The 24,342-nt window shown below is 40.7% G+C and overlaps 1 protein-coding gene across 1 annotated transcript in view; it reads right to left on the bottom strand.

The window, feature by feature from the left end:
* LOC149858241 (connector enhancer of kinase suppressor of ras 2-like) overlaps positions 1-24,342 on the bottom strand; it is a 762,411-nt gene that overhangs the window by 243,312 nt on the left and 494,757 nt on the right. The window lies entirely within an intron of this gene.

Here is a 24,342-nt window from a genome sequence, read left to right as displayed (position 1 = left end):
CATAAAAGAATACAAGTAGGAAATTGGATGAAGCTGAATATAGAGCTGGTTTCAGATGCAAATGTATAGTACAGGCTATTGTTTTTTCCTCCATGATATTATGAAATGTAACTAAAAATCTGATATACTGTGTCCCTTTGCCTTAATGGCCTTAATTTATGTGTTTATAATTTATGTTAGAAGTTACTACAAAGTATTTCAATATTGATTAGAAAAAGAAAGGAAATAGAAATTTTTCATGTCCAAGAGATGTTTACTTTAGAAAGATTGAATTCTGAGAGAACACCATTTAAGACAGTCAGGACTAACCTATTTGGCAGATGCCCTAAAAAATGAGCCTTGAAACCTCTCCAAATGCCACTCTGACCCCCTTTCCCTACCAATCTTATTCTGTTTTCTCTTCCCTTCCCTGTGCTCCCTGCCTGCTCTGCTGCTCTGCTTCCTGCTCTAATTGCTGCAGTGCTGTCTGCCTCCTTCCTCCACAACCTGCCACGTGCCATAGACAGAGGTGGCTTGTCCACTTGTGGCAAGCATCGTGCAGCTTGGTCACCCCGATTTCAGACCATGGAGTTTTGAAGGAACAAGAACATAAACAGCTTTGAAGAAAAATTGTTTTGCCATACTATCATGTGTTTGTAAAGTATTTTTGAAGTAAGAGGAGAACTTCGAGACTATCACTCTTTCCTTAGCTGGTTTACAGTTCAAGGGACTGACTGATTTTGAAGGATGACAACTGGTACCGTAGAACCATTTAATCTTCACTCAGAATCACTTATCATACATATAAAAATCAGAGAGTTCCTTACATTTTGGTCCTCAACATTTTGCAAGACCAGAAAGCACCTCTTAGTGCATATGTTTAAATCTTTTTGTATACCTGTTTTAATGCTAATAAACTAGAGAGTTTGTCATTCCTCTATTCACTTCTTTCCTTTCTACATGCTCTTTTAGGTGCAGAAGACTGCTTGTTACTAGGTACCTCTGGTACCTCTTCATTCCTAACATAGTAGCCCCTGACACTTCACATTTATTGTGCAATTAACTGGTTAACTGTACCATAAATTTAGACATGCTCTAGATGCAAAGTAAAAATGACTAACTAACCAGAAAAATGTTGCTTGAAAAATGGCACATTTTTGTAGCTGGTTTCCACAAAACTTTTATTTGAATGTGTGACATGTCACATACAGTGAAAATTAGAGACCTATTTAAATCGTGCTTTCGCAATTGCTGCAAAAAATGGCGCTTGACATGATTTCCCACAGAATCACCAGAAAAAAATGAAAGCTTACTAAAAATAAAATGCTGGCTCCCCAGTGGGAGCCAGTGTTCCTTATAGAGACTGCTGCCTGGCTTCCCAGTGCGCTGCAGGGCGGGGGCACACTGGCTGGTGGAGCAGTATGAAGGGGAGCAGGCAAGATAGCAGCCACCCCCCCTCTTCATTCCTCCCATGCCAGGACCTCTCCACTAATCAGTAGTGAGGGGCAAGGCCACACGAAGGGCAGCCCTCTCCAACAATTGGCAAGGAGGAGCAATGCCTCTGGGGTGCCAAGGGGTGGGCCCACCACAAAATGCCCGTGAATGCATCTCTGCATATTGGGAGCAACCCTCCATCTTGCCCCATTTTAGGTACCAGTAGGTCCCTAGTGATAATGTTTGGTCAGGTCTTACAGTATCCCAGGGTACACTGCTCTCTCTTCCTTTCCCCTGCCCCCACATTCAAATGAAGGAGCTGTCTGTGACTCATGCTGAATTCTGCTGCCCCAAGGTGCCTCAGCTTGAAATGCCATGCTCACCACTCCTCCTTCAAAGCTGCTTCTTTAAGCAAGGTGTAAACAGACACCATGAAGTATTTTATGAACACACAATAATAATCTGAGGGAGGGGGGAGAAATTTGTTTGGAAAGTTGCTGGAGGGGACAAGATGTGGAAAGATGAAAAACACATATAGAAAATCACTTGGTAAGGTGCTTCAGGACAGTTTGATGTTCCTGCCCTCCCGCCTCCCCAGCCCTTTTCATGGGTCTCCCCTGCTCTGTACAAGAGTTCAGCTCCTTCATGCAGCTCTGAGCTCATTTCTTATTAGCAGAATAGCTGAAGGTGAGGGAGGGGGAGTTGACAGCCCTGGCAAGCAGCTCTTCAGGTCCCTTGTTGGTGAGTACAGGCAGAACAAGTTCCCAGGACATTTTACTCTGTGAACTTGAAGCAGGTCACATGGCATGATAGTTTCTATCAAGAAACATTACCTATTGCTTGAAGGAAATAATGTCTGCCAGGAGCCACATATGAATACTAAGGCATTAAAAACTGTTCAGCCTGCATACCAGCTTTCTCACTTCTCTACCAGAACTAGTTAACTTTTTAACAAATGTTAACTTTTAACACGTGTACATAAAAAAATGTTAAATTTTAACACATGTACATAAAAAAAATAACAATTATGTGTGGCAACTGTGAATCACAGTTATGAATTCTCAATAATTATAAAACATGAGAATGGAAATATAAATTCACAAATATTCACATGTTCTCTGAAACAAAACCAACCTCTGTTCTGAGTTACAGCATGGAAATCAATGGATTTGCAAGAGTTCAAGCCAGAAAAAGAATTTGGACAAAGCAAATCTCTGATTTTCTTGCCACACTTCTGTACAATTTATACTCTAATGTGTCCAGAGACAATAAGAATTTACTGTAGAACAATAACATTTCACAGTGAATTAATATGCTGTTGTTTAGCACAAGTTCTTCAATTGGGATTCACTGGAGAAATTCATACTGTAGCTTGCCAAATAAATGCCTTGCTTTACGTAGCCTTCAGGACTTTGCTGATTGATAGCACTGCTGCTTCTTCTTGTGGCCTGTCACCATGTTCAAATCTGGGTCCAGAAACAGGCATATGCTCTTGCCTAATCTGTAGCCTTAGCAAAGTCCTCATTGGAACCTGGTTCTCATACACATGGGCAAGCTAGTCAGTGTTCTGTAGCATCACCCCCAAGTAGATAGGATTTGGGCAGTGAGTGAAGTTATTCCATTCCAGGTTAAGCTGAGTTGCTTACTAGCACTGCAGTCCCAAAGGTGGAAGAAAGTAAGTTTTTTTGCTTTTTTTTTTTTGTATTGATGCACAGGTGATTTTTGATGTAACAGTCTGACAGTCCATTGGGCACTGATGCCAGCATGGCCTTGACCTGGGTCAAGGCAAAGTTCTTGGCAGGGGCAGGAGTACACAAATTGTCTGCTTAAATAAAATGTCTCAAGCTAGGATGAACTGTGGTTTATCATTACTGTAGATGTTAAATAGCATAGGTAGAAATCTGCTCCCTTGGAGGTAGGCCATTCCTTTGTTTTCACCATTGGTTCTGCTTCTTGTGTAATTTGCCATAGAAACATTGATTTGCTAGTAAGGATTGTATTATTTGTAGAAGTTTATAATCATTCATCATATCATATATTTTTGCAAGGAGCCTCCGACGATTTACAATGTCGTAAGCTGCTAACAGGTCTATGAGTATAGACCTTTTCCATTTCAAAAATGTCTTTAACGTGCTGTATGATGTTTAATACTTTACTGGTACATGATTTCCATGGGTAGAAGCCATCTTGTTTGGGGATCAGGTGTTCTTCAATAACTCTTGACAAACAGTTTAAGACAAGGCATTTGTAGTTTGAAAAGGTGACTTAGTAAGGATAAGTATGAAGTTCTTTGGATCTAAGGAATCTTTCCCATTTTTAGTAGTGCTAAAATATCTTGGGTGTTTGGTTACATGCATACTATACAACTGGAGTAGCCAGGCACTTGTCATTGCTACAAAGTGTTTAATTTGTTCTGTACAAATATCATCAAAGCCAGTGGCTTTGCTATCTTTAAAAGTGTTTATTTCAGTTATTACAGCCATTGCAAAATGTATCCCAAAGTAATGGACCTCCTAGTCTTCTTTTCTCTTGATTCCAAATTTGGGTTGTTTATTTGGTGCCTTACCATATTTAATGAGTTGATATACACCTGATTTGCAGTTACATTATAGTGACATCATATGTTCTTTTGTTTTTTGGGTCACTGGTAAATTTATGGATGGTTGTCCATGTTTTTTTGCTGTTACATTCTCCATGTTCTCCATGTTATTCATGTTCTCAATGAAGCTCTACCATGACCTCCTTCTTTCCTCTACCAATATAGTGACCAGCTGTTCTTCTGCAGTAAAAGTTTTCTCAGAAAATGGGTCTGCTTTTGTTGGATTTTGTATATCTGTTGGCTAATTCCAGTGTTAGTCCAGGTATGTAGTTCACTGACACCACTGCAATATGAAGTAATAGAACTAACCATTTAGTTTAATAGCTATCTATGAAGTCTACATTTTTTGTAAATTTCTTTATGACACATTATAGTTAAAAATGAACACAGCTAATTTTGCTATTTGATGCCGGTCTTTTCTGTTGGCAAAGCATAATTACGGTTTACTTTTACATTAAATTAGAGCCCCAATAGTTACTACTACACCCACTCAATCTGAGTTTTGGATTAGACATCTGGGTTTTTTGTCCATGCTCACAGATTTTTGGCAAACCTGGACAGAGGGCATTTGCACAGCAAGGAAACTCAGTAATTTCTATCTTCTGGTCCTTTCCTTTTCTCCAGTACCACCGCAATAAAGTCTCTTCCTAACTTGTTGACTGTTTTCAAGGAGTGGGGCCAGGATGTTGTTGGAGTATTTCTGAGCTTGTAGAGCAAGGGTGAAAATAGAGATAGGATCATTATGAGAGAAAATGGCTTGGTTCCTAGAAGTTTCCTTTTATTGTTCAAGTGCATATTAAAGCTTCCAAATGACCCTCTAGATACTGGTTCATTTTCAACTTCTACAAACTAAATTGTAGGGTTCAGTTTGCAAAACTACATGCAGCCAGAATTCTGAAGGACTTGCACAACCTTACCTAATATTTCTTCCTTGAACACATGATTTTTACTTTTATCATTGAATAAATATCGTAAGTTATGCAGTCATCCTACCTTTTGGCTTTTTTACCTGGCTCATTAAAAGCAGTTTCCTCAAGCATTATTTGCATAACTTGAGTTCTGTGAAGATTCTGGTTTGTGCACTCAACAGAGACTATTTGTTCTTCATATTTTTTACATATAAAACAGCATGAGGCCAATCCTGCACAGGATTGACTACCTCTTGCAAATAAAGGGTGTCCTTCATTTCAGTTGGTTTGAAGAGAGGTTAAAGAAAGATGATCTGCCATCACAGCTCAAAGAAGTGTCTATACTAGGCTTTCAACCACTAATGTGTTCCACTATAACTTCTACTCTTTTAATTCCATTGTTCGTAGGAATGAGGGCAGTAAATAATTGTAATGAAGACCTACTACTAGTGTCTTAACTACCCAGGACCCTAAATCCTGCTCAAAACATTTATTCAAAATACAGCAGTTAATATGCTCTTTTTTTGGAGAATGATTTCACCTTTACTACCCTGCTGGAGCTAATATGGTTGAAGTCATTAGGTAAAAAATTAAGATAAAAATGCCTTGTGTATAGGCAGTCTGACAGTATATACCAACTGTAAGGGTCACTTTCTGCACCTGGACAAATGGCACATTTGCATCACTGTAATTTACATCAATTTTGGACACCAAAGTAAATTACTCTGGGATCCAGAGAAGAGAGATGAGCAGTCATCTCAGAATAACTGCATCCTGTAGTCACTATTACAGTGGCTGTGGAGCAGCTAACGGCTTGTTTGCCTTGGGCACATGACTACACCAGGATGGAAGCAGATAGGTACAATTTACATCAGTATAAATTAATCCTAATATTTGCCCGCATGATTTTATACTAGATTCAAATAACTTATATTGTGAAGGGGTTTACATTGTCTGCCTGCTCCTCTTTTACACTGGTGTAAAGGCTAATTGAACTAACATAAATGTGTTATATGTTAAAGTCCTCTGTTTTTTTATTTCTGACATTTTTGGCCAACTTTGATCTGTCTATGTTTGGTATCACACTTAGAACCTACACAGTGATCATGTTCAAAATAAAACTCAAAATCATCTCAAAAGCATCAGTGTATACATACCCAGTTCTTCCAATATGTCATAGCTGGTAACTTGCAATTTTAGTGATTTTTAAAAGAATTTTACAAACATTTTTTTAAAAGTTCCCTGCGTATATGCAGTGCATATGTTTTACCCATAGAAAACACAGAAAATAACACCAACTAAATACCCACCAATGACAACCTGAAAAAAATGGAAAAGGGAAACTAACAAGGAGGAATGCTAAAAAAGAATTTACTTCTTATAACTGCTACAAAGAGAAAGGCATTTTAATATGCAGTTTCTTTTTTTATCAAGGCAGCGTATTTGGGACTTATGCATGTTAACTGTAATTCCATATGAACTTTTTATCTTTGTGTTTTGCCTAAAAATTAACAGGTTCATTTTATTATTACCTAATTCAGGGATGTCAGACTTACAGGCTGTGGAGTTGTGTTACGCTGTCTGCAGGGATGGTAGAAAGGCTGGAAATTCAGGGGCTGTGCAAACAGGGACAAAGACTGATGCTAAAGTCCAGGGCACAGAGAAGCATGGTGAAACTTGTTTGTGGTGGTGGTGGCAGGGGAGTAGTGGCTGCGTTTAACGCTGAAGGCAATTGCTCACCCCACCGCATCTACTTGTGAGTAGGATTACATTCCAGCAGGGGGTGAGGTGAGTTTGACACCCAAATCTAATTACAGCATGAAGACCCAAACAATTTTTAAAGAATGTCATTTTTTAATAAAGGGACCTTTTAATTTCATGAGCTTCTCTTAGAGAAGAATACTAAATAATTAATTTAAGGATAAATTATTCTAAGGAGAAATCTTAATGACAGGACCATTAAAACCCTGCGAATGTATGCTACTAGGACAGCCTGTAATCACTATCCTAGAATATGATAAAAAGCTGTTAGCAATTTGGATATTTTATTATAAATTATATTACTAAAAATATCTTTGAAAAAATAGAAAGAAGCCATTACTGTGGATTGGAAATCTCAGCTGTGAACTAATCCTTGAGACAGGTTTTGACATATGTTATTAAGCCATTAGCCTTTAATAACTCTGGGTAGCTTCTAGCTATCATTTAGTGCCATTTCAACATGCATGCAATGCAGCACAGGGGAATTTGCTTCTCTAGATTTTCTAGAGTACAGTTAATTAGATTTCATAATACAGACTTCATGCAATAATGAAAGCTAATATTAAAATGATTCTAATGGAGCAGAAAAGTCCAGTGTGGATACTTAATAATGTCTGTCTGCATAAATGAGACTGAAGGAATTAGGGCCACCATAACATTCAAATAATCAATTAAAGCATAACATCATAGAAAATTAGGGATGGAAGGGACCTCAGGAAGTCATGCAGTCCAACCCCCTGCTCAAAGCAGGACCAGTCCCAACTATATCATCCCAGCCAAAGCTTTGTCTAGCCGGGTTTTGAAAACGCCCAAAGATGGAGCTCCCATCACCTCTCTGAGTAACATCTTCTAGTGTTTGACTACTCTCCTAGTGAGAAAATTCTTCCTAATATCTAACCTAAACTTCCCGTGCTGCAACTTGAAACCGTTGCTCCTTGTTCTGTCATCTGCTACTACTGAGAACAGTTTAGCTCTCTCCTCTTTTGAACACCCTTTTGGGTAGTTGAAGGCTGATATTAAGTCTCCTCTCAGTCTCCTCTTTTCTAGACTAAATAAGCTCAGTTCCCCCGTCAGTCTTTCCTTGTAAGTCATGTCTCCCAGCCTCCTCACTATTTTGTCACCCTCCACTGGACTCTCTCCAATTTGTCCACATCCTTTAAGGGGGTGTGTGTGCAAAACTCAACACAGTACTCTGGATGTGGCCTCACCAGTCCTGAATAGAGGGAAATAATTACTTCCCTTGATCTACTGGCAACACACCTACCAATGCAGTGCAGGTTGCCCTTAGCTTTCTTGGCAATTAGGGCATACTGCTGGCTCATATTCAGTTTATTGTCCATGGTAATTCCCAGGTCCTTTTCTGTAAAGCTGCTGCTCAGCCACTCAGCCCCCAGCCTGTGATGGTGCATGGGATTGTTCTGTCCTAAGTGCAGTACTTTGCACTTGTCCTTGTTGAACCTCACAAGCTTCGTTTTGGTCCAATCCTCCAATTTGTCTAGGTCTGTCTGAATCCTAGCCCTACCCTCCAGCACTTCTACTACTACCCCTTGGTGTCATCTGCAAATTGCTGAGGGTGCACTCTATGCCATCTTTCAGATCATTGATGAAGACACTGAACAAAATCGGCTCCAGGAACAACCCCTAGGGGACTCCATTTGATACCAGCTGCCACCTAGACATTGAGTCATTGATTACTACTCTCTGACCCTAATGCTCCAACCAGTTTTCTACCCACCTTACAGTCCATTAATCCAGCCCATACTTCCTTAACTTGTCTGCAAGAATGCTGTGGCAGACAGTATCAAAAGCTTTACTAAAATCAAGGTGTGCCATGTCTACCAGTCTCCCCACATCCACAGAGATAGTCATCATATCATAGAAGGCAATCAGGTTAGTCAGGTATGACTTGCCCTTGGTGAATCCATGCTGACTATTCCTAATCATCCTTTTTTCTGCCAAGTGCTTAGAAATGGATTCCTTGAGGACACACTCCATAATTTTTCTAGGAACTGAGGTGACGTTGCCTGGTCTGTAGTTCCCTGGATTCTCCTTTTTCCTCTTCTTAAATATAGGCACTATGTTTGCACTTTTTCAGTTATCCAGGATGTCTCCTGATTGCCATGAGTTTTCAACAAGGATGGCCAATGGCTCTGCAATCACAGCAGCCAACTCCCTCAACACCCTCGGGTGCATCGCATCTGGCACCCAATGACTTGTACACATCCAGATTTTCTAAGTAGTCCTTAACCTGCTCTGTCACCACTGAGAGCTGCTCACCTCCTCTCCAAACTGTGCTGCCCAGTACAGTAGTGTGGGAGCTGCCCTTGCCCATGAAGATGGAGGCAAGAAAGGCACTGAGCTCTTCAGCCTTTTCTGCAGCCTCTGACACAAGGTTGCCTCCCCCTTTCAGTAAGGGACCCACACTTTCCCTGATCTTCCTCTTGCTACCAACATACTTGTAGAAACCCTTCTTGTTACCCTTCACATCTCTTGATAGCTGCAGCTATCTTGTCATCTCTCAGTTAGACATACCTATACATTTGACATTATGCAACCTTTCTACTTTTGTGCTCTTACTATTCTTAGAAGTGAAAGTGAAATTAACAATGCTGAAATGTCAATGTTACAGTCAAGTTTCAGAATTAGCAGTCATTTAATCATAGAATCAAAGAAAATTTGGGTTGGAAGGGACCTCAGGAGGTCATCTAGTCCAACCCCCTGCTCAGAGTAGGACTATCCCCAACTAGATCATTCCAGCCAAGCCTTTGTCTACCTGGGTCTTAAAAATCTCTAAGGATGGAAACTCCACAACATCTTTGGGTAGCCTATTCCAGTACTTTACTACCCTCCTACTAAGAAAATTTTTCCTAATATCTAATCTAAATTTCCCTTGCTGCAACTTGAACCCATTGCTCCTTGTTCTGTTATCTACCACCACTGGGAACAGTTTGGCTCCAACCTCTTTGGAACCACCCTTCAGATAGTTAAAGATAGTTATTAAATCCATGCCCTGCCCCCTTAGGTTTCTCTAGACTAAATAAGTCCATTTCCCTCAGCCTCTCCTCAGAAATCATGCTCCCTAGCCCTCTAACCATTTCTATTGCCCTCCACTGGACTCTCTTCAACTTGTCCACATTCTTTCTGTTGCCCTTCTGTGAAATTTCTGGATCTGTAAGAAGTCCCACAAAATGGATAACATGGCCTCATGCACCAGGTTCTGTCTGTTGAGCAACACTGATCTAGAGCAGGGGTTTGCAATCCCCAGGCCATAAAGGGTTGGCTGCTGGTCCTCAGGAGGGTTGGCTGCCATGGATCGGAAGTTACCATGGACTGGCAAATTGTGGACTGGAAGTGACTGGCATACTGTGGACCGACAGCCAAGCCTTTGTTATACTGAGTATAAAAAAAAGGGTTGGCTGCCTGTCTGCGGTATGTCAGTCACTGCTGGTCCACAGTTTGCTGATCTGCAGTCACTTCCAGTCCTCAGTTTGTCAGTTTTCAGTATAAAAATGTTGGGAACCCCTGATCTAGAGCATAATGTTTAGTAAATGTGTGAATAAGAAACTAACTATAAAAACAATAGATACTGTCCTTCAATATAAAATGTAACCATTTTGGGTAGTGTTTGAATTGCAACAGTCTGACCTTTTTTTTAATGTCTGCATAAGAAATGAAAAGGTTAGTTCTTTTACATGCTTCTGCTAACTTTTTTTTGGATTTAAGGTGTATGATTTATAAAAGACAGGCTTGGGAACAAAATTTGTAATCTTACCGGACCCTCAAAACTATGGATTAAATACAGACAATGACTTTATGACTCATTACAATCTACCTGCTCTTTGCATTTCACAGGAAACAAGAAACTGCTTCTGTTTTAAATGGTCTTGTTCTTCTACATAATTAAGTTATCTATTCAAGTGCACTTCTCTTGTTTTTAAACTACTTGAAATCACCCGTGTTTCTGCTTCACAGCCATTCTCCATCCTTAAGTGACTGCTTATATTTACATGCAATTAAATGTCACCTGGCCCACCAGAGTCCTCACAGGTCCAAAAATTTGATGGCAGGGGAGTGGTGGTAGCATTAATTGCTACTTCCCTGCTTGCCAAATTTCTGGAACCACGGGGAGCCTTACAGGCCAGATGGCATGGTCATGTGTACTAGAAAGGATGTTCAGGGATGGATGTTGTTGGTCAAGGCAGCATGGGGATCTGGGCATGGGGGGGGCTGGGCTGAGGCAACACAGGTCTCAATCAGGGAGTGTGGGGCTGGGCCAAAGCAGAGCAGGGACTGGTTGGGGCACGTAGGGCCTAACCCCATGTACCGACCCCATGAGGGATCCAGCACAAGGAAGGATCTGGCCTGCATAGGCAAAAGATTGGTTTAAGATTGTGTAAAGCTCATCACAGCTACATTTCTTGATAATTCAGCTATTAATACTTGCAATTCACTTATTCTTCTTGATAATATGGTAACTATTATGAAAGATTTTAAAACTGACAAGTAAAAAAGGGAATTTGCCCATTGGCTAAAATGAGCATTTTTAGAAACTAAGCAAGGATTTTATTAACAATGCATGAAAGTGAGGAATCTGTTGTCAGAAGACTGAGCTTACTAAATCCTTTCAGAAATTTCCTTATCATATCAATGACAGATTAATAACATTGTGATATTTTGATATAGATGACAGGCAAATTCTGATGGATGATAGTAAGATGACAGAAGGTTTAAGAACAAGTTCCCCAAAGCAGATTGAACAGTAAATGGCTTTCTATTCAAGAAAATGCTTGAATATATATATATTTTTGTAGAACAAAAGTATTTTGCACTTCTAAGGAACAAGGCTGCTCCACTCCATTAAAATCTGATTTCCCAAAGCATGATAAAGTGAATTTGGGTCCAGGGAACAAATCCATTCATCTTGTCAAAGGAGTTTTGGAAAAAGTGAGACTTTGGAAGATTCATCTGGAGCGCTAAAGTGGAAATAAAAATCTTGCTGTGCGGGATTCTGTGCAGGAGCTCTGCAGACTAGGCAGGGCATCACAGCTGCAGGTTGCTGGGACAGCAGGCTGATTGGTAATTAGCAGGTACCTGTTTTAATTAGAGCGGCTCCCAATAGCTGCTCTAATTAAAACATGTCCCTTCCTATGTGTATAAGCACCCTTTCTTTCCAGTGCCTTAAGTGAAGCTACAGTCCTGCCAGATGCAGTTATTATGAAACAGCTCCACAAATAGTAAAATTTGACGCTACATTTACAGATTTACCTGTATCTCTAAACAGAATACTAATTAGAATTCAAATTGACAGTTCATTAAATATATTTATAGGATATTAATGCAATAAATTCCATAACAACAAACTTTAGTGCTGAAATTATTTCATTACTGAGCAGTAATTTGAATCACATAATTACGTTCACAATGAATATTAAGAAAGGGTATTAAGCAGCTGATCATACATTTATATAGCTTCTTTCATTTAAAAAAATCCCAAAGCTTTCACAAATGTAAGAATTTTTTGTTTCTAAAACACAACCACCTTAGCTGAAAACACCAACTATTTAGAAATGAAGTTCTACTACAGATAGACCAAAAAGCAAAGAGCATAGGATTATTGCAAGGGACCTTTCAGGTCATTACTTAATCTAGTCCTTTGCTGTTGCACGTAACTATGCCATACAAACCTTTTCATAACATCACATGTTATCTTAAATCTGGTCAGGCTGGTTTCCCTCACTACTCCTACTGGAAGGACTGCTAAGTTTTTGGTATCAGGGTTGATAATGGTTTTAAGTACAAATGTAGGAAAGGGTGACATTTCTTAGTATTTTTGGTGGAACTGGCTTGGCAGTAAGTGCTGTTACTGTCAGAAAACAGATTCAGCAGAGCAGACTTTTATTCCTACATGTTTAGAGCTACTATTTTTTAATGTTTCTTTAGGCTGTTCTATTAAAATCTAACTAGCAAGTAGGATGAATAGAAAAACATCTACTGAAACTGGGTACAGAGTAGATGAACTTATCAGCCAGCAGTGAATTGTCTGAATTAATTTATTTCTAGCCTCAAGTATTACTTTTATTTCTTTGATCTTTGTAAGTGTATTACAGCAAGTTCTTTGCTCAGATCAGTTTGCTGGAACATAATTTTCTTTTTATTTCTAACTAGTTCAGTTGTTGCATTATATACACAGGTTCATGAAACTGATAATATAATTCAAAGTGAGGATTCAGTAATGTGCTTTCCTTAAAAATTCTCCGAATACTATTTTACCCCAACAACAATGCTGACAAATGATTTGCTCTTAAGGATAAAACAGCTTCTCTATCTTTAATTTCCTTATTTCTAGATGGTACAGTTTTTTTTCTGAGGACATTACTAACTCAGCTACCTTACAGCTATTGTAAAGAAATAATGTGAAATAGTAATAGAGAATCTAAAATTAAAGGTGAAATATTCTTGCCAGGAAAAACTTTGGAAGATTTTAGATCATGCCCCAGATGTTTAATGGTGAACAATTCTAAAACAGGACATTATTACAGATGTTTTAAAAACAAAGAAACCTATACAATTCGATTTTTCACAGGAAGTTAAATATAAAAATCAGTAAATCCTACAATCAGAAGTACAAGTGCACAAGCCCAAGCTAACACAAAAAACTGGGAGGTTTAGGGATTTAGATATTCTTTTACTATATAAATACTAATATTGTGCTCATGACGAGTGCAGGATTCAGAACCCTCTGGCTTGATCTGATCTCATATCAGTTTTACAATAAATACTCATTTTAGTGGTGTTATTCTGCTGTTCCCAGCAACCAGAGAGGCGATCAACATTTTTACTAAAAATAAATTAAGTTGTTGACTTTTCATCATTCTGTATCTTATACTTAGTGCAATCTGTAATTTTTGATTGGTGATTGAGTTCTGTAATATTTCCATTTGGTGTGCTATGTTTTGATGAGTATACCCAGGAATAGGCAAAGTATTATTGTAATTGGAGGAGGTTGGAGTTAGCTGAAAAATGTTGTGTGGCTGACTGGCTGTAGACTTTTCTATTGGACAGCTGAACCAGTAATCCCTTTTTACTTTGATTTTGGAATGCTGTTACAGTTTACATGTCTTTCACAGACTTATATACAAAATAGTTTTGGGCATGCCTTGCATATTATGGGTTTGACGTTTCACTAGTTTGGCTAGCTGCAGGACTTTTTGACTCTGTAGTGAAGGGACAGGGGTATAAAATTGGCATTTTTGTTACTGTACATTACAGGTATGTCTACACTGGTAGCTGCATATCCCAGCAAGGATACCTCCCCAAAATACTTTAACTACCTGGACACTTCAAATGAAGAAATAAACCAGTAAAGCTGCCATAGTCACATCCCCTTATGGTTGCTTTCATAAACTTGGCCTCTAGGATCCTAAGGCAAGCCAGAGCATCATCACTGGCATTTTCCCAGGGTTGGAATGTGCAAACAGAAAGCAACAGCTACACATAGGGTATTTGGGTGCATTCATGCCAGAGCACACTGCTGCTGTGATACAGGTTTCCCTAGCTAACCACAGTTTTGCCAACCAATTATTTCCAAGGTGCCCCTGGGGGTTACAAGAAATAATGGCTATAAGCTAGCAGAAAGCAGATTTAGACTGGATATTAGGAAGAACTTCTTCACAGTTAGAGTGGCCCAAAATCTGGAATGGGATCCTAAGGGAGGTGGTGCTCTCCCTTACCCTGGAGGTCTTCAAGAAGAGGTTAGATAGGCACCTGGCTGGGGTCATCTGAACCCAGCATTCTTCCCTCTCTATGCCGGGGGTTGGACTCAATGATCTATTGAGGTCCCTTCAGACCCTAACATCTATGAATCTATGGTTTTGAGTATCCACACTTCAGAAAAGGGGGAGGTAGTCGGAAAATACCCCACACGACCACCCTGGCTTTGCTCATAACTCTCACTCCCCACCCAGCCCCTACAACCTTGCTGGTGCCCCCCCACCCACAGCCCCTTCTCCCCCAGCCCTGCCAGTTTGGCCAACCATGGTTTTGCCAGTCATGGGAGCTTTCAGGAACCTAACCCCCATGGTTGATGAGGGAAACCTGTATACATATACCATAAGCTTCCATCACTGGTGGGGAGAATGGGACAGGTGGCTTCTTGACACTTTTGTAGTATTCTATAACAGTACCCAGACAACACTCTTCTGGCCACCACAGAGAAATCTTGCTGGATAATGGAGTGCAACCAGATCCTTTCTGGACTCCAGAATCAGTGTAGTCACCTTTCCCTCTCATTCCTGCAAATCCTCTTCCCTTGCATTATGTTTGTGAAGCTACACAGGAATGTCATCTGTTACCTTTTTCATAAAACAAGTTTTTAAAGGAAAATGTATATTTTGCTTAAAAGAATTCAAGCTTCCATCAGAAAAACTGAAATAGCATCTCCCTGAAGGGTCTTTTAAGTTTTACTTCCTTCCCTGTACAGAGAAAGCAAAATCTGAAACAGGCAACTGGTAAAATGAATTTTATTTCCATTCTGCCAAAATGGATCTTTCTTAGAAATCCCTCAGTGAAAAAAAAGAAGTTACTTGCTTAACTTTTCATACCAATTCAAAACATGCTTTGGGGCTTTGGATTGAAGTGTTTTTAGTAGATAACAATTATGTTCCCCCTTTCTTTTCACTAACAGTGATTCTTATCTGGGGTTCCATAGCACTAAGGGGTTCATTGAGAGCCTTTCAAGGGTGCTGTGGGGTGCTGCACAATGTTAGCATCCCACAGCAAACATGATTTACAAGATCAACCAAGAGATTTCAAATAGGAATCTAAAGTGTTAAGAACATCCCAACCCATTGTGATATTTCTGAATTTTTTGCAACAAAAGAATTACTCCACTATTTTCCCACATTCAAAAAATGAATGAAAACTGAGCTGGCATTTTTGGAGGGGTCTAATGAATGTGTCTGGAGTCTAAAAAGGTTGAAAACCACTTCACTAATACAATGAAAAAATCCTAAAAATATCCACTCTTAAACTTCCTTTTCCAGAACAAAATATGAACATTACACTTACATAATATGAAATATTGTGTTTCAATAAAAACAGAGTTTTTATATAGTGCTTGATAAAAGCTGTCAGAACTTGTTGTTGCAAGGGTGGTTTTAAAAAGTGTCATTTCTTTCCATTTGGAATGAAAAGTACTTCAAAATTCTGTTATTTCAACAGCTTGACTCTTGATATACATTAATGAAATAAGAGGATAATCAGGCATCCTTACTGTGACAGGGGGCCAACTCAGGGCCGTGTCTCAATGTTGGCCGCTTTCCTGTCTCTGGACTAACCACCTGCCTTGCTCACCTGCCACACCTTGATGGTAAGAAATATGAAAGGATAATTGTAAGGCTGGAGGCTTCCCATTAGCAGGCCCTGCTGACAAGGGCCTCTGTACACGCTTTGACTTCCCTTTACACAAGTCCCATGCCTCACAGATGACCATCTCAGTTGATGAATAATTCTGCCCTAAGGCTGTGCCAAATTCTACCATTCCTATGGCCTCTACTATCTACCACACTTGCACTGTCCCCCATCAGGCCTCTCACATACCACCCTCTCTCATAGAGCTTCTTGTACTCCTGCTCTTGCCAGACCTCTTGCCTTTGCTCCACTTTCTGAATCACTCTCAACCTGTCTTACTCTATGCAGTATTTTGGGTCCCCCCTGGGCCCTACGCTACCCAGCACTTAGGGCTTCACCTACTCATGCTCTAACTGAGGGCACACAGAGAACTTTAGGCCACCCTCTCTGGCCTTACTCTACATGCCTCATGGTTTTATGCCATACTCAAGGCTGAACTCAGTCATTGGCCCCTCTCCTGAGCCACTTTCCACTCTCAGTCCCCTCACTTTACCTCTTCTCTGTCTCTTGCCCACTCACTGGGGCTGCTGGGGTCTTTCACACTATGGGGTTTAGTTGATTACCACCTTGCCTAGCCCACTCCCACTAGGGTCTTCCACCCTATGGATTCAGGTGACTGCCACTGTGCCTGAAAAGCGCAGACACAGTAACACAAGCCATATCCTTTTCTCTTACTAATGTACATTAACCATGACTTGGAATGAATGCTTGGGGAAAAATAGCAACTGATTTCATGATTATTCCACTCTTGGCCTCTTTGTGAAGACAATCAGACACTGAAAGCAATTCATAGGAAAGGTAAGTTTTAAAGTGGATGCTAATTCACAGTGGTGTAACTAGGGGTGGGGAAACAGGGCAACCATCTCAGACACTGACAAGGAGGAGAAGGGGAAAGGCAAAGAAAAGCAGCTGCTGCTCGCAGCTAGGGCTGTGCAAAACGGCATCATTCCATGTCACCTTGAGTTTCGACGTTTCGACAGAACAGCATTTTGTATCCAATTTAATATAGATTCAAAACAGCTGTTCCATTTTGCTTCATTGAAACAATAAGGCTCTTTCAACTCTGTTTTGATGTTTTGCTAGATTGGCCAGGGATGGGAAGTCAGCCCAGCTGGACTGACTTCCCATCCCCTGTGCGAGATCAGGCCGGGGCTCAGCTCAACTGGGCTGACTTCCCATCTCTGGCGCTATATTGGGCAGGAAATCAGCCCAGCTGGGAGCGGCTGGGGGCAGGGAGTCAGCCTGATATAGCACTGGGGATGGGGAGTCAGGCCAGCTGGGCAGATTTTCCTCCCCCAGCCTGATATAGCACTGCACAGATTTTCCTCCCCTGCACTGTTATTGGCTTCCCACAGGATGATGGCAGGAGCCGGGGAGAGCCGGGGCTGTGCTCCTGGCTGCTCCTGTGAGTGCAGCCCTGGTTATCCCCTGTCTCTCACTACCACACTGCTAGCTGCTTCAAAACTTGAACTGTTTTGAAAACTGTGAAACATTTTGACTAGCCTCATTTTGTTTCGAGACTATTTTGAAGCCCTTCATTTCAATTCAATGTCACTGTTTCGAGCTTGATACAAGTCGAAACAGTGTTGAAATGAAACAGCAGGCAGAATTTCACACAGCCCTCCTGGCAGCTGTGTGTTTGCAATTGTGAACCAGAATTCACTGCCCCAGGTGCCTGGCCACAACCCTACACTGCTGCTACTTTGATAGGAACTGGATTGAGAGCATCAAATTCATTTGACCTATTTCCACTCACTACCAACTTATTTTGAATCTGAACCAGCCACTTAGAAATTAAAGATTTTATATTGCATGAGCAATCCAGTTTTTTTTATATTAGTGCAGAATTCTGGCCTCTTCTGTGTGTCCACATGGCACTTATCCAGATACAGTTTTGTTAGTTGGGTACAGTTTGCAATCCTATTCCACATTCAGGTGTCCACAAAACTACAGATCATACCCATTTGGCTATGTTCTGGCCAGGCAGGTATACAGCTCTATATGTGTACCTGAGTGTAAGTCCTGAATCTGTAGTAGGTTGAAAGTAGGTTGAATGAGTTTATGTGACTAAAGCTGAGAAACTCAGGCAGGAGGTGCGGGTAAGGTTGCAACAGTGTGGAGGTAGGAGCAGTGTCCTATGGGCACTTGAACAACACCACAACACACCCACACATCCAGGATGAGGACCTGGCAAGCATCAGTGATAAAGCAGTCATGTGGCTCCACCACATTAATGACGCTCTCAGAATTCCTGAGTAAGTCTGTGAGTGCCTTACTCTACCCTTTTTGTCATGGAACCACACAACAGTGGCCAGATCCTTGACTCTGATGCCAACAGGGTCTCTCTTCTTTTGATGACCTCTAGTATCCCATTTCCTCCAGCAGTCCTGGACCTTTGGCAGACTGTAGCTCCAAACAGTCCTGGAGCTTCAGACAGCTGGCTCCCACAAACAGTCCTGTAGACCCTGGCAGTCTACTCCCCCAGTTCATGTAATCACACTCAGGGTGCCTTACCTCATGAATCCATAGCAGCCTTCAACCTCCCTTTAGTCACTTTATAGTGACCAAACTCAAAACAGCAACACAAACATACTTAACCAGAAAGCAACAGCTGATTAATTCTTTATGGGTTTCTCTGCAGAGCTCTTTCTCCTAGCAAGATCTGGACCACAGTGGACCATTCCTGTTTTGCATCAATGTGTCTTTGGTCTGCCCCTTTCTGCCCCATACAACATAGTTTGTTTTTAAAGCATCACCTCTCTTTTCTTAGTAATGGGCCCTCTTACAGGCTCTAATTTGTATACAACCTGATTTGTGGCCTGGTGGTTAGAATACCGGGCTGGGAAGTTGGAAAGGTGTAGATTCAAAGTTGGTGTAATTAGAGAGGCCTTGAATCCTGGTATGCTTCCTGGGTGAGTGCCCTAACTACTAGGCTATTGGGCTAAAACATACAAGGGCCCTCTGTTGGGTCACCACTGATGAGAACTGGGTGCCTTCACAGCTGACAGATGTTAGCCAGTTTACTCTTGCGTGTCATGCCCTCTCCCAGTCGGCTCGGGGTGGCTCTCCCTCTCTTTCCCTCTCATTTTCCTTCCTGCCACAACTTTTTGGATGGTTCTTGAAGATGTAAAGGAAGGGGGAGAGGGAGGTGCTGATGTCACCACCCCAATCACCACCAGGCGCGGTTTGCACTTGGATCTCTGTGCCAGTGAAGAAAGGGAAAAAAAACAAACATCAAATGAACTGAGAAACTGGAAAGAAAATTTATTGGACCCTCTGGGTCCCTTTCTGGGTTTGTCAGGGTCTAGACAACTCCTTCTACTAAATCTGTCTTCCCTCGGACAGCTGAGCCTTCCCCCTTAGAGATGTTTTGGGTCTCCTCTTCACTTAAATTTTTGCCACACCTGGCTTGATTGCTAGCTGAAGGCAGTTAATCAGTGCAAGGCAAATCTTGAGAGGGTCTCCCTCTTCCTATTTGATCCCTGCCATATTCAGGGCCGCTTGACCGCCAGAGGGGAGCAAATTAACATCCCATGATAAAATAAAAGAGGGAACCGGGCTGGGACAAAAGAAACACCTGTGCCTCTCATTTTTCCACCTTGATTGCCATTGTATCTGGCTTGATTAGAGAGCAGCGGGGATTAATTAACAGTTAAACAAAAAAAAGTTGAGCTGAGGGAGAGTACCTGCTTTCTTCTCTTGCTCTCTCCCTCCCTTGCATGGGTACTCCTCCAAGCCCACAAGCCTACCAGTCTCTTTCTTGCTCCTGGTGTTTCAGTCTCAGGCAGGATGCAACCATCCTTTGATCTGCCCACCAGCTTCCAGTCATTCCTCCTCTTCCAGCCCTCTGTTTAGCCCTGGATATTGCTCCGGCTGCTGTGATCCACAAATCCACTTCACCTGGCAAGGTTTTAAAGCTGATCTGGTGGGTGCCAGCAGCTCCCACTGTAGCGTGGAGACTTTATTTGTGTTGGCCTTGAGCTCATAGCCAGGAGGATGCACTGGGTAAGTATCCCCTGTTCTTTCACACCTTCCTTTTCCTCCTGCTAGTTCGGGATTTTCCCTTCCTACAATTTCAGGATTTATACTTGCCCAGGTATAAACATACAGAGCCACAGATCTGTTAGGCCAAAGCACAGGCTATGTACATCCTCAGTAGTCATATAATAGAAAAGTAGGGGTGGAAGGGATCTAGTTCAACCCTCTACCTGAGACAGGATAATTCCTTTCTAAATCGTCCTATGCAAATCCATTATCTAACCTCCTAGCAAAACTAGACAATCAACCCTGGCACAACACAAGACATAACACCCTAACCTGACACAGGTAAGCAGCAAGACACAGCACGTCCATACTGCACGTGGGATCACAGACTATGTAAAAATGAAATTATGGGACTGAGTAAGCCATTTGAGCATGAAATAGAACTCTGTTGTGAATGCTTTAAATGTCTAACTACATTTTATATTTTCTATATTACACAAATTTACTAGATATGAGAAGATTAGCAAGAAAGACAAGTTTGGGCTCCTTATTTGCATGTGGAACAGTGAGTCAAATGAAAACTGATTACTGTAAATGGGAAAGAAAATTAAGTGGTCTAGAAAAAGATTAGTTATTTATCTACTTCTGTAAAGGAATCTGACATACAGTTTTAATATTTTAATAAGTTTTTCTCTCTCACTTCAGGAATGTATTAAAACAGAGGTGCTCAACCTCTGTTCTATAGGCCAGATCCAGCTCACAGACCTCTATCATCCTGCCCACAAGGCTCCCTACAGGCCTGAAAATTTGGTGAGGTGGGTGGGAAAGAGGAAGGAGGGACAGCAGTGGCTGCATGAATTGCCACTTCCCTGCTGCCGAATGTCTGGACCCATGTAGAGACATGAAGTCTGACAGTGTGGCCCTGTGCTCAAGATTGGGTGCACAGGTTTCAATCCAAGCATGAAGGGCCAGGCTTGGGAAGAATGGGAATGGGCCTAAATCTGGGTATGAGGGGTTGGGCCAGGGTAGCACAGTGCCCAACCTCACATGCCAACCCCACTGAGGTCTGGCCCATGTACCAGCCTGCACCACTCATCTGGTATGTGGGGCTGAAAGATTCAGCACCGCAGTTTTAGAAGTTTTATCTTCACCAGGGAATTTTCTTTGTTACCTCTGGCTAGTTATCCAACATAGCATGTATAAAAGTGAAATATTTATTGATTTATGTGTAATACCATCTGTTTACATACAATACAGAGAAATCAGCAACACTGTCCTAAACAAGGAATACTTTAGCTGTTTCTGAACAATTAATAGAGTGACGATCAATGCACAAAGCACATCGAAGAATGCCACTGACTCAATTATTTCACATTTCAACTTTACAAATATTTCATTAATTACATATGTGAAAATATGGGTGTGAAAAATGAACACTAAATCTAAAAGAGTATTTGAGCTAGGACTTCATTATAGCGTCTATAGCAACTAAGGACATTTGTAATGATCTAGTCATACCGCAGATCACAGCAGTTAATTAATTTCTACATTAAGCTCCCTCAGTTTTTCTTGAGATAGTCTATTTCTTAGATTAGCTAAACTTTATTTTAGAAAACTTTGAGTAATAAAGAATCCACTACATCCCTTAATAAATTGGTCTGATGGTTAAATACCCACACTGTTAAAAAAAGCACTCTTTCCACTCTGAAATGCATAGCTTCAGACTCTTAACCATTTAATCTTGTTTTGTCTTTCTCTATTAGAACAAAAAGGGTTTACCAGATCCTTATTTCATGCAGATCATGATCAAGTCATTGATTAATATTGTTTCTAATAAGCAAAAGTGTTGAACTTGAAAGTGCCTCATTTTAAGATGAGTTTACTAAATCTAAAATCAGCCTTGTACCTCTTGGAGAATGTTTTCCAATCAGTCAAATTAAGGGCAATAGAAATGGGACACTGTATTCTTATAATCTCATCAATGCCCTATACATTAGTAGAACTCTGGAAGGGGCCTTCTGAGCCTTGGTCAAGTACACCCTGTGCTATCATACCATCAGTTCCAAAAAGTTATCCATTTCAATTTTAAAGCAATTCTCTTCCCCATGAATTGGCTCAGAAGACCATTCCAAAACTTTGCTCCTTTGATAGAAATTGTATAATTTCCAATATGAAATTTTCCATACTAGTAGCCATTTGATCTTATGCCAGTGTTTCGTTTTGCTTTTGCAGTTTAAAGAACTCTTTTTTTCTCTCTAATATCCACCCCATGACTGTGCTTACAAAGGGTTATCATACCCCCATTTAGTCTCTGTTTTGTTAAGTTAAACAAGTCAAGAACCTTTAATTTCTCCTCTCATAAGAAAACATTTCCATTCTCTTAATGATTTTAGGGGCCTTTTTAGAACCTGTATCCATTTAAGATCATTGATTTTCTTTAACATTGGTATACACAGTACTGTACACAACACTTTAAATTTTACTAAAGCCCTGTACAACAGTTCTAGTACCTCCTCTACTCCTGTATAAAATGCCCAAGATTGCACATCTATATTGCAGTGGCAGTTTATGAATATCCTAGGATCAACCAATATGCTCAGGTCCTTCTCTTCCTCAGCTGTCTTCAGTTTGTATGCTCACATGTTATTGCTGAGTTCCTTAGTATTCATCTCCAGGCTCATGACTGCATGTTTTATTACTTTTAAACTGCATTGCATTTCTTATACACAAGCTGGCAGAGGGTAGATTTAGGCTAGATATCAGGAGGTGCTACTTCACGGTCAGGGTGGCTAGGATCTGGAACCAACTTCCAAGGGAAGTGGTGCTGGCTCCTTCCCTGGGGGTCTTTAAGAGGAGGCTAGATGTACATCTTGCTGGGGTCATTTGACCCAGTACTCTTTCCTGCCATGGCAGGGGGTCGGACTAAATGATCTACTCAGGTCCCTTCCGACCCTAGAAACTATGAAACTATACTCTATTCAGCAATATTTTCCAGATCTTCCTGACTAATAATTCAGTCTTTTCTATATTGGCAATACCCATGCCCAAAGTATGAAATGTATAGATGACAATAAGCGCACTTCCAGCTTGAGTCCGGGGTTTGCTAATAAAAATGTTAAAGATAATTCCTAATACCAATCCTTGAGAACACCATTGATAATTATTTTCCAATGATAACTGACATTTCAACAAACTACACTGTAGTCTCCCTTTAAGCCAACTTCTTATCCACCTCATGATTGTGCCAATGATCCCTGTCTTCCCCAGCTTTGCCAATAATTTCCTATGAGGTATGACTTATGAGGGAAGACTGAAGGAACTAGGCTTATTTAGTTTAGAGAAGAGAAGACTGAGAGCGGATTTAATAACAGTCTTTAACTATCTGAAGCAGGGTTCAAAAGAGGATGAAGCTAGACTGTTCTCAGTGGTGGCAGATAAGAAAACAAGGAGCAAGTGTCTCAAATTGTATCAAGGGAAGTTTAGGTTAAATATTAGGAAGAACTGTATTACTAGGAAGGTAGGAAAACACTGGAACAGCTTACCCAGAGAGGTGGTGGAATCTCCATCTTTGACGGTTTTTATGACCCAGCTAGACAAAACTTTGGCTGGGATGATCCTCCTTTGAGCAGGGGGTTGGACTAGGTGACCTCCTGAGGTCCCTTCCAACCCTGATTTTCTATGATACTAAAATATCCAAAGCTATATTTAAAACCAGACAAATTAAATCTACTGCATTGCCCTTATCTAACAATTTTGTCATATCGTTATAGGATATTTTTTGATCCAGTTCCATTCTTCAATGTCCTGTAATAGGACATCTCTATCAGGCCTGTAATTCCCTGGGTCATTCTTTCTTACATTTTTTTTCAAACAGACATTTACATTTGCTATTTTCTAGGATAGCATTGTATCCCTGAGTTGACATATTTATAACTAAGACTTGCACAAAATGAATCGGTATTTTGTGTGCCACTTTCAATGTTCTAGGTTCTGGGCCTCTGATTTTGTGACGGTAAGCATCTCAGTTCTTCTTCTACTTCAGATGTGGTAATTTCTATAATTTCTTCATTGTCCAAGGGCACCATGTCATGCCCTTAATTACACCTTTATTTTTATAGATGACAGAGGCAAAGTGTTTATTTAGTTATTGGGTTTATCCTCGATCTTCATCCCATCTTAAGCATATAGTAACCCTATTTTTTCACCCTGCCCCTCTTTGTTTACATGAACAAAGACACTCTTGCTATTGTTATTAATATTTTTCACAAG

This window comes from Crocodylus siamensis, chromosome 8 (genome assembly GCF_052110815.1).
Source record: "Crocodylus siamensis isolate JL-2025a chromosome 8, ASM5211081v1, whole genome shotgun sequence".
Lineage (NCBI taxonomy): Eukaryota > Metazoa > Chordata > Crocodylia > Crocodylidae > Crocodylus > Crocodylus siamensis.
This window is presented reverse-complemented; position numbering and strand designations above follow the sequence as displayed.